This window comes from Giraffa tippelskirchi, chromosome 12, assembly GCF_054371585.1.
Source record: "Giraffa tippelskirchi isolate mGirTip1 chromosome 12, T2T-mGirTip1v1.2.pri, whole genome shotgun sequence".
In the NCBI taxonomy this organism is placed as follows: Eukaryota; Metazoa; Chordata; class Mammalia; order Artiodactyla; family Giraffidae; genus Giraffa; species Giraffa tippelskirchi.
In genome coordinates, this window is record NC_137286.1 from 1,908,515 (window position 1) to 1,919,350 (window position 10,836).

The 10,836-nt window shown below is 47.9% G+C and overlaps 2 long non-coding RNA genes across 2 annotated transcripts; both read left to right on the top strand.

The window, feature by feature from the left end:
- Positions 1–1,582: 1,582 nt before the first annotated feature.
- LOC145529050 (uncharacterized) lies at positions 1,583–4,860 on the top strand. The gene is made up of 2 exons (XR_014070868.1): positions 1,583–3,463; positions 3,955–4,860. It is a non-coding gene; the product is annotated as an uncharacterized LOC145529050 (long non-coding RNA).
- Positions 4,861–6,816: 1,956 nt separating this feature from the next.
- On the top strand, positions 6,817–10,246 carry LOC145529051 (uncharacterized). Its single transcript, XR_014070869.1, has 2 exons — positions 6,817–7,383; positions 8,198–10,246. It is a non-coding gene; the product is annotated as an uncharacterized LOC145529051 (long non-coding RNA).
- Positions 10,247–10,836: the final 590 nt, after the last annotated feature.

Sequence of the window (10,836 nt, forward strand, 5' to 3'; positions counted from 1 at the left end):
GGGGCAGTGATGTGCCAGGGGTTGGCTAGCCGGGGCTGGGACCGGGACTTGGACTCTGAGAGTCTGAGCTCTGTCCGGAGAAGGAGAAGGTGAGGCCCGGGAACAGGCCCTGATGTCAGCAGAGGTGTTGGTGTGCGGACCCTGGGAGCAGGCTCCCCCTGCCGCCTGCAGGTTCCCGTAGTTACAGTCATCTGTAAAAGATGCTACCACCCAGCAAGGACCTGTGTGGAAAATGGGGTGAGGGGGTGTTGGGACCGTGAAAGTGGGCCCTGTGGCTCATGAGTGATGCACAGAGGAGAGGCCTACCCCTGGAGATACACCAGCTGGTTTCTTTTTCTTTTTTTTCTTTTTTTTTTTTGAGTTTGTTACAATATTGTTTGTGTTACATTTTGATTTTTTGGTCAGGTGGCAGCTGGGATCTTAGTTCCCTAACCAGGAATTGAACCCTCACCCCCTGCATTGGAAGGTGCAGTGCTAACCGTTGGACCAGCAGGGAGGTCCCACCAGCTAGTTTCTTGTCCCTGACTCCTAAATGGAGGCAGCGAGTCAGGTTGTAGAAAGAAGCACTTTTATTGCTGCTCAGAACTCACTTGCTGTTTGCACCCAAGGCAGCCTGTAGGGGGAGCTGGTGCTCGCTGCCAGCCTGTCATCACCAGGCTTCCTGTGGGCCCTGAGCACCGAGGTGGGGCGGCCTGGAGCAGTGCTGGCGCAGAGAGGGGAGTGTTCAGAGCAGCTCTCAGGAGGTGCTGACAGGAGAGGCGTCTGCAGAAGCAGAGAGGGCCTCGAGCTCAGCTGCGAGCGAGAGCGGCCAGTTTCTTTTCCAGACGGTGCTCCAAGGGGCCCTTTATGCTGAAGTCTACCAGCCGCCCACCCTCCTGGTACGCTGCTCTTCACGCTGCAGGCGGGGGAGAACACAGCTCCAGCATCTGAAGGGGTGACTTTGAACAATGTGTTTCAGCCTCAAAGAAGCTCCTGGGAGGAGGCACATGTTTCTCACTTGTCATTGTACGTCCCAGGGGTACGTGCACCCCAGTCGAGCTGTAAAGCCGCTGTAAGGTGATTGATCATAAATTCCAGATTATGTGAAGGACACTAACTCACCTCTTCCCACCTGGCATCACGTGTAGGACCGGTGTTAGCATTAGGCACTCAGTGAAAGCAAAAGCTTGTACTTTGAGAAGATAAATAAAATGGACAAACCCTTTAGCTGGACTGGTGAAGAAAAAAAAAATAGTATCAAGAATGAGGGAGATGCCATCACTGTGGATTCTGAGAGAGGGAAAGGGTAAGGAGGGCTTCCCTGGTGGTCCCGCGGGCAGGAGTCCACCCGTCCCTAACCCAGGAAGAGCCTCCTGGTGGTCCCGCGGGCGGGAGTCCACCCGTCCCTAACCCAGGAAGAGCCTCCTGGTGGTCCCGCGGGCGGGAGTCCACCCGTCCCTAACCCAGGAAGAGCCTCCTGGTGGTCCCGCGGGCGGGAGTCCACCCGTCCCTAACCCAGGAAGAGCCTCCTGGTGGTCCCGCGGGCGGGAGTCCACCCGTCCCTAACCCAGGAAGAGCCTCCTGGTGGTCCCGCGGGCGGGAGTCCACCCGTCCCTAACCCAGGAAGAGCCTGGGCGCCACAGGGTAGCTAAGCCCGTGCTCAGCCACTGCGCCTGTGCTCTAGAGCCCGCGTGCCACAAGAGGAGCCGCCACAGTGGAGAGCCCACACATCCCAACAGGAAGGAGCCCCCCTCCCGCCACACTACAGAAGCCCCATGCACAGCAGTGAAGACCCAGCCTAGCCAGTAAATAAATAGGTTAAGGGAATACCACAAAAAGACCAGAAAATTCTACAGGGTGTGTGAAGTAGACACATTCCTTGTGAGGTACAAACACTAAAGCTCAAGAAATGGGAAAACTCAATAGCACTATACTTGTTAAAGAAGTTATCTATAGTTGAGAGCTCTCAAAACTCCAGGCTCAGATGGCATCCCTGGTGGGTCACACCAAATTTTGAAGAATAAAATAACCAATTGCACATAAATTCTTCCTTACCAGAACAGGGGGAAACACTCCCCAACTCATTCTGTGAGATCAGCACCAACTGTTGTCGAGGAATGAAAAGTAAAGTGACATTAAAAATTATAGACTAGTATTTCTTCTTGAATATAGATGCCACAGTCTTCACCACAATTTTAGCAAATTAAGTCCCATCAGAAGTAAAAAGAATCATGACCAATGTTTAAAATGTAAAAAGGTTTAAGATTCAAAACTAAATGGGACATGTAGGAATTCCCAGGTAGGGCAGCTGGTAAAGAATCCTCTTGCAATGCAGGAGACCCTGATTCGGTCCTGGATTGGGAAGTTCCAAGAAACCCTGAATAGGATTAGACTTAAGGTTATGCTAGCAGATCCCCAAGAGAAGAATCTGGCAAACAGCAGAGAACCTACTGATTCTTAAGAACAAAGAGCCCACAACCCTCAGCTGGCTGCTAGTCTGTCCACAACACTGTTCTCCAGGGAGTAGGAATCACTGCCATGCGCTTTAATAGGCGTGCTGACCGATATTTTTTAATACGTGTTACCATGCCAAAACTAGAATAGTAGTAGTGGGGGAGGGGTGGAGTGGGAGGTTGAGGTTTGCAGATATACTAAGAATGTATATGGAAATTAACATTTAAATCAACTATACATCAATTGAAATACTAGTTGTTTCTTAGGGCATTATGCTGTTATGTGTAGCAGAAATAAGGTGTTCTTTGCTTAACTAAGGAAAAAAATCAATGTAGCTCATATTACAATAACAAGGAAAAATAATATGATCATCTCAAGAGATGACAAAAGAATTAGACAAAATTAAGCATCCATTCAGGTAAAGTTTCTCATCTAAGCAAGGATAGAAAGTGACATCCACAATATAAGTGCGTCGATAAAAAGCTTCCAGTGAAGGTCATCCTCAGTGGTGAGACTGACTGCTTTCCCTTACGATTGGGAGGATGGGCTTGTCCACTCTCATCGCTCCTATTCAGCGTCGCGCTGGCAGTCCAGGCCATTGCGGCAGAGTGATGGAAAGATGTAGAAACGCATGGAGAACGAGATAACAGGAAAACGGTGCAGACAACAACCGTATCTAGAAAATCTTAAGTCATCTTCCATCTTTCATAAAGCCACCAGCCCTATTAAACAAGTGTTTAGCCAGTCTGCAGGATCAAATGTCAAAATACAAAAACCAGTTGTATTTCTCTGACAAACTTAGACAGGATATTAGAAAGCAGAGACATCACTTTGCCGACAAAGGTCCATCTGGTGAAAGGTTCGCTTTTCCCAGCAGTCACGGACTGCCGGGTGGCTCCCTGAAGCACCAGCCGCTGCCCCGCCCCAGTGAGTGATGCGGCAGGTCTGCGGCGGGGCCTGGGGATCTGCATTTCCCACAGGTTTCCAGGCGCTGCCGCCACTGTGGGAGCCCCAGGACCCCACCCTGAGAGCTGCTGCTGTGGCCGAAGCCATTTCAGAGAGGGCTCGTGTGCCGTCACTCCACAGCTGCTCCCCTTCGGAAGGACGTGCAGCCCCGTCCAGCGCGAGGGAGCCGTGTCGCCTGGACGACAGGCTCCAAGTGCAGAGCTCAAGGGCAGGGCTCTGCAGAGAGAGGGCAGCGCCCCCCTTCCTTCTTGAAGGTGGTTGGGGGCCTCAAGGCACTGCCCGGGGCGCAGGGCACCGCTGACCTGTGGCAAGGGGGTCTGTAGGGATGGAGGCCCAGGGACAGAGGACCCCACCTCCCTGGCCAGTGGCGCTTCAGCACACGGGGTGGACTTGGGAGCCGCTGAGGCTCCCTGGGTGGCAGCACGGAAGGCCACGGTGCTGGTCTCACTGCAAAAGTCACTGGGTTTCAAGGCCACTGGGTTTCTGCCCTTTTCAAACGGCAGAACGGCCTCACCTTAATGGCAGGGTCTGCTCTGAGTCTGGCATTGTTCACAGCAGGCAGACCTGGGCCGGAGGACAGGCTGCTCCTCTGTGCGCCCGTGGTCTCTGCAGGAGCCCCTGTGTGGGCCTCCGCCAGGCTCCTTGACGCTTCAGGACGCTGGCAGGTCATCATGATATCCCCAAGTCACAAGACTGGGCTGTCCGGTCACTTGAAGGAAGGTATTGTGAAGGTCAGGGGAGAGTGTGGTGGCCATGCAGAGGTCCCTGTGTGCAGGGCCTTGTCCTTGGCACCCCTGTGATTCCTGTCACGTTCACCTGAAAGGTGTCAGGAGGCTCGGGACGGCCTATCAGAGGCCGACCCCAGATAGGGATGCAGGTACAGGTGGCTTCTTGGGGAAGTGTCCCAGGAGAGACCGGGAGGTGGAAAGGAGCAGACCTGGCATAACAACAGTCTGGAAGAGGAAGGAGCCAACCCAGGGGTGCCACGGCGGACTGGCCACTCCTGCCCCTCCTGGGACCGGCACCCAGAAGCAGCGTTGTGGGGGCCGCCCTGGGGTAGACGAGCAAAGCCGGGAGGGCGCTTGGGGCTGTAAGCGGACAGGGATCTGGAGCAGTAGTGACAGGCTCCACCTCATCCGGGTCCTCCCCAGACCCTTCAAGCTAGGAGGAAAATGTCCTTGCAATTATTCTTTCAAGAGATTTTTGTCATCTACCAACGAAGATGTGTAATGATTAAAAGAGTGTAGTGATAATAATAATGGAAAAGAATCTGAAAAAGAAGATGTCTGTGTATGTATAACTGAATCACTGTCTATATACTTGAAACCAACACAGCATTGTAACTTAATTATACTTCAATTTAAAAAAATAAAAAGAGCTTAGTGACACCAGAAGGGCGTTTGCAAAAGAGTTTAGTGAGGCTCACCATGAAGAAAAGAGAGAAGACCCAAGTAAGCAAAATACGAAATGAAAGAGGAGAAATCACAATTGATACCAAAGAAACACACACAAAAAATAAGACCATACTATGAACAATCATATGCCAACACCAGTTCGACAACCTAGAAGAAATAGACAACTTTCTAGAAACGTGTGGTGGGTTTAGTTGCTAAGTCATGTCTGACTCTTGCCACCCCATGGCTCCTCTGTCCATGGGATTCCCCAGGCAACAATACTGGAGTGGGTTGCCATTTCCTCCTCGAGGGCATCTTCCCAACTCAGGGAGGGAACCCTCCTCTCCTACATTGCAGGCAGATTCTTTACCACTGAGCCACCAGGGACTCCTGTCATAGTCCACCAAAACTGAATATAGAACAAATAGGCAACTTGAACAGGCCAATCGCTAGAAGTGAAATAGAATCTGTAAACAAACTCCCTACAAACAAAAATCCAGGACCAGTTGGCTTCACAGGTGAATTTTGCCAAACATACAAATAAGAACTCATACTGATTCTTCTCTTTCAAAAGATTAAACAGGAGGAAACACTCCTAAAGACGTTCTATGAAGCCACCATCACCCTGATACCAAAAGCAGATAAAATTACAGGCCAAAATCTTTGATGAATACAGATGCAAAAATTCTCAACAAAACATTAGCAAACTGAATCCAACACCACTTAAAAAAGATATACCACGACCCAGCTGAATGCATCCCGGGGTGGCAAGGATAATCCAGCAAACCTGAATCAATCAGTGTGATAGACCACCTCACAAAGAAAAGATAAAACCACGGGATCATCGTTACTACAAACAAAGCTAGTGGGGCGATGGAATTCCAGCTGAACCATTTCAAATCCTGTAGGGTGATGCTGTTAGACTGCTGCACTCAATATGCCAGCAAATTTGGAAAGCTCAACAGTGGCCACAGGACTGGAAAAGTTTCATTCCAATCCCAAAGAAGGGCAATGCCAAAGAATGTTCAAACTACCATACAATTCTGCTCATTTCACATGCTAGTAAGGTAATGCTCAAAATCCTTCAAGTTTGGCTTCAGTGGTACATGAACCAAGAATTTCCAGATGGACAAGCTGGGTTTAGAAAAGGCAGAGGAACCCGAGATCAAATTGTCAGCATCCATTGGATCGTATAGAAAGCAAGGGAATTCCAGAAAAACATCAGCTTCATTGACTACGCTAAAGACTTTGACTGTGTGGATCATAACAAACTGTGGAAAATTCTGAAAGAGATGGGAATAGCAGACCATCTTCCCTGCCTGCTGAGAAACCTGTGTGCAGGTCAGGAAGCAACAGTCAGAGCCAGACATGGAACATGAGACTGGTTCCAGATCGGGAAAGGAGCCCGTCCAGGCTGGATGTTGTCTCCCTGCTTATCTAACTCTATGCAGAGCACATCACGCAAAATGCTGGGCTGGATGACTTACAAGCCATAATCAAGATTGCTGGGAGAAATATCAACAATCTCAGATATGCAGATGATACCACTTTAATGGCAGAAAATGAAGAGGAGCTAAAAAGCCTTTGATGAAAGAGGAGAGGGGAAAAGCTGGCTTTAAACTTAACATTCAAAAAATTAAGAGCATGGCATCTGGTCCCATCACTTCATGGCAAATGGCTGGGGAAACAGTGGAAACAGTGACAGACTTTATTTTCTCGGGCTCCAAAGTCACTGTGGGTGATGACTGCAGCCATGAAGTGAAAAGATGCCTGCTCCTTGGAAAGAAAGCTGTGACAGACATGGACAGTGTATTACAAAGCAGAGACATAACTGTTGACAGAGGTCCGTATAGTCAAAGCTATAGTTTTTCCTGTGGGCATATACAGATGTGAGAGTTGGACCATAAAGGCTGAACACCGAAGAACTTACGCTTTCCAATTGTGGTGCTGGAGAAGACTCTTGAGAGTCCCATGGACTGCAAGGAGATCAAGCCAGTCAATCCTAAAGGAGATCAACCCTGAATATTCACTGGAAGGACTGATGCTGAAGCTGAAACTCCAGTACTTTGGCCACCTGATGCGAAGAGCTGACTCATTGGAAAAGACCCTGATGCTGGGAAAGACTGAAGGTAAGAGGAGAACGGGACGACAGAGGATGAGATGGTTGGATGGCATCACTGAAACCACGGACATGAGTCTGAGCAAGCTCTGGGAGTTGGTGATGGACATGGAAGCCTGGCGCGCTGCAGTCCATGGGGTCACAGAGTCAGACATGACTGAGGACTGAACAGCAGAGCAAGAAACAAGTGGAAACGAAGCATTTTTAATGCCATTTATAATGTTATTCAGGGGAAAGGCCATGTGTATGGATACATTTGATAAAAGATGTGCAAGACCTGGAAAGTGAGAACTATGAAATATTACTGAGAGAAATTAAGACAAATAAATGGGGAGATGTACTCGTGGATATAGCTTCCCTGGCTTCCCAGATTCCTTTAGACAGTAAAGAATCTTCCTGTAATTGGGAAGACCCGAGTTCAGCCCCTGGGTTGGGAAGATCTCGTGGAGAAGGGAATGGCAACCCACTCCAGTATTCTTGCCTGGAGAATCCCAGGGACAGAGGAGCCTGGTAGGCTACAATCCATGGGGTCGCAAAGAGTCAGACACAACTGAAGCAACTTAACACTTTCACACACTCATGGATAAGAAGACTCAGTCTTGTTAAGATGTCAAGCATCTTCAAATTGACCTATAGATTCAAGACAATTCCAATCAAATCCCCAGTAGGCTTTCATAGAAATTTCCAAGCAGACCCTAAAATGTATATATACGTGATTGTTCATAACAATTTCCTTAATAATAACCAAAAACTGGGAGGAGGGGAGATCAAATGTCCATCAGCAAATGAGTGAGAAATTGGAATATCCATACAATGGATGATTCCTCAGCAATGAAATCTATTATCAATACACACAACATGGGTCAGTCTCTGGATCACTCTGCTGAGTGACAAAAAAGCTAGGAAAAAAGACATACGGTGTGATTCCACTTATAATCAGTTCTAGAAAATATGCACGAATGTGTAGCAACATGAAGGAGACCAGTGATGGCCTGCAGTGGGAGGGTGGAGAAAGGGCAGGAGGAGACTGGTGTTGATGGAGGTGTTCATTTTCTTGATTATAGTGATGGTTTGACAAGTATATACATATGTCAAAACTCATAAATTGCACGTTTTAAACATGAAGTGTATTGTACATCAATTATATCTCAATAAAGCTGTTACAGGCTTCCCGGGTGGCGCAGCGGCGGAGATTCTGCCTGCCAGTGCAGGAGACACGGGAGACTTGGGATCAGTCCCTGAGTTGGGAAGACCCCCTGGAGGAGGAAACAGTGACCCACTCCAGTCTTCTTGCCTGGAAAATCCCACGGGCAGGGGAGCCTGGCGGGCTACAGTCCATGGGGCCACAAGGAGTCGGACACGACTGAGCACGTGTGCAAAGCTGTAAAAACAATTTTAAAATTTCCAGTCAGACCCCTTCGAAAAATAAGATGCGGTTCAGTGAGTGAACCGAGGAGGCTGGCGTGCCAAATCCCCTGAGTTCAGCCTCCACACACTCACCTTCTCTTCAGCAAAGTGTGTCTCGGCAGATGGAGATGATGTGGGGTTTTCAGATGCAAGAGTAATACTGAAATACTTGAGGGGTCCTGAAATTTAACTACACCTGTGCATTTAGAAGTGCACATTCACAAAATAAATGAGGGGGTGGTTATACGTAATCCTTACCCAGTAATGCAACTTAAGCTACGTGTGAACGGCAAAAACTGGCAAAGCTGAGAAGTAAAGGAGCTATCAGTAAACCTAAAACATTTTATCAGTTTTTCATGACTAAAACTTCCTTTCTCTTCATTTCAGTGCATAAGTTTCACTATAATCACAGGTTGAACTCAACACAATTCACTTAAGTTGATTTGGGAGCAAACTGTACTCAGGATAAGCACAGCCAAGTCTGTAGTTGTCACATATATAAAGGGGTTCCTGTCAGCACAGCGCTCAGGGCTCCGGTGGGGAAGCAGCCCTGGGAAGTGCGCCGTCTGTTGGAGAGACAGCGACAGTGCCCACGATCCCATTCAAGACTTGAGTCCTCCAAAGGGAAAGGCTGTAAGGAGTTGAACCCCGAGTGTCCCGGCTGTGTGAGACCTAGAGGCCCCTTCCTCCTGGAGCACGGTTAGGCATCGCCAGGTGTCCTGCCTAAATCTCTTCTCTAAGAGGCTTTGGCCCTGCAATTTTTTTTTTTTTAGTTTTATTGCACTCTAGCTGACTTACAGTGTTACTAATTTCTGCTCTACAGCAGCGACTCTGTTCTGTATGCATTCTTTTTCATATTCTCTCCCACTGTGGTTTGTCACAGGATGTTGAACACTGTTCCCTGTGCTCTACAGGAGGACCTTGTTGTTTTATCCATTCTCTGTGCCATAGTTTGCATCTGCTAATCCCAACCTCCCACTCCTTCCCTCCCCCTCCCCCCCCACCACAAACACAAGACTGTTCTGTATGTCTGTGAGTCTGTTCCTGTTTCATAAATAAGTTTGTCTATGTCATACTGTAAGTTCCACATATAGGTGATGTCATATGGTATTTCTCTTTCTCTTTGTGACTTTGCTTAGTATGATGATTTCTAGGGCCATCCATGGGTTTTTTTTTTTCACTTGTGGCATGCGAACCCTTAGTTGCAGCATGTGGGATCTAGTTCCCTGACCAGGGATTGAACCCAGGCCTCCTACATTGGGAGCGCAGAGTTTTAGCCACTGGACCACCAGGGAAGTCCCTATAGACTTTCTGATGATGGCCATTCTGACTGACGTGAGGTTGGTACCACATTGTAGTTTTTATTTGCATTTCTCTAATAATTAGCAATGATGAGCATCTTTTCATTGCCTATTGGCCATCCTGATGTCCTCTCTGGAGAAACGTCTATTTAGGTCTTCTGTCCATTTTTCATTCTGTTGTTTGCGTTTCTTTGTTACTGCATTAGAGGAGCTGTTTGTATATTTTGGAAATTAGGCCCTCGTCCGTTGCATCATTTGCAAATATTTTCTCCCAGTCCATAGACTGTCTTTTTGTTGCCTTTATGGTTTCCTTTGCTATGTAAAAGCTTGTAAGTTTGATTAGGTCCCATTTATTTCTTCGTGCTTTTATTTCTATTGCCTTGGGCGACTGACCTAAAAAAATATTGGTATGATGGTCACAGAATGTTTTGCCTATGTTCTCTTCTTTATGGTGTCTTAGATTTAAGTCTTCAACCTATTTTGAGTTTATTTTTCTGTATGGTGTGAGAGAATGTTCTAACTTCATAGATTATATGCAACTGTCCAACTTTCACAGCACCACTTGCTGAAGAGACTGTCTTTTCCCCATTGTGTATTTTTGCCTCCTTTATCAAAGATTAACTGGCCATAGTGTGTGGGTTTATTTCTGAGCCCTCTATTCTGTTCCACTGATCTGTATGTCTGTTTTTGTGCCAGTACCATGCTGTTTGGCCTTCCCAGGTGGCTCACTGGTAAAGAATTTGCCTGAAGATGTAGGCTCAATCCCTGGGTTGGGAAGATCCCCTGGAGAAGGAAATGGCAACTCTAGTATTCTTACCTGGGAAATCCCATGGACAGAGGAGGTTACAGTCCTTGGGGTCGCAAAAGAGTCAGACCTGACTTTGCAAGTAAACAACAGCCGTGCTGTTTTGACTACTGTAGCACTGAAGTGTTGTCGGAAGTCTGAGAAGCTTCTGCCTCTGGCTTTGTCCTTTTTCCGAGGGTGGCTTTGGCAGTTCTGGGTCTTTTACGTTGTGTTTGTTGTTCAATCACTAAGTCATATTCGACTCTTTGCGACTCCATGGACTGCAATATGCCAGGCTTCCCTGTCTTAGGAGATTCTGATCACAGTCAGAATTTTCAAGACCTTGGAAGAGCCTGCCTCTGAAGGAAGCCTGGAGCAGAGGCTGTGGCAGGGCCGTCAGCCACCTGCAGTTCTGCCCAGGTGGTGAGTCAC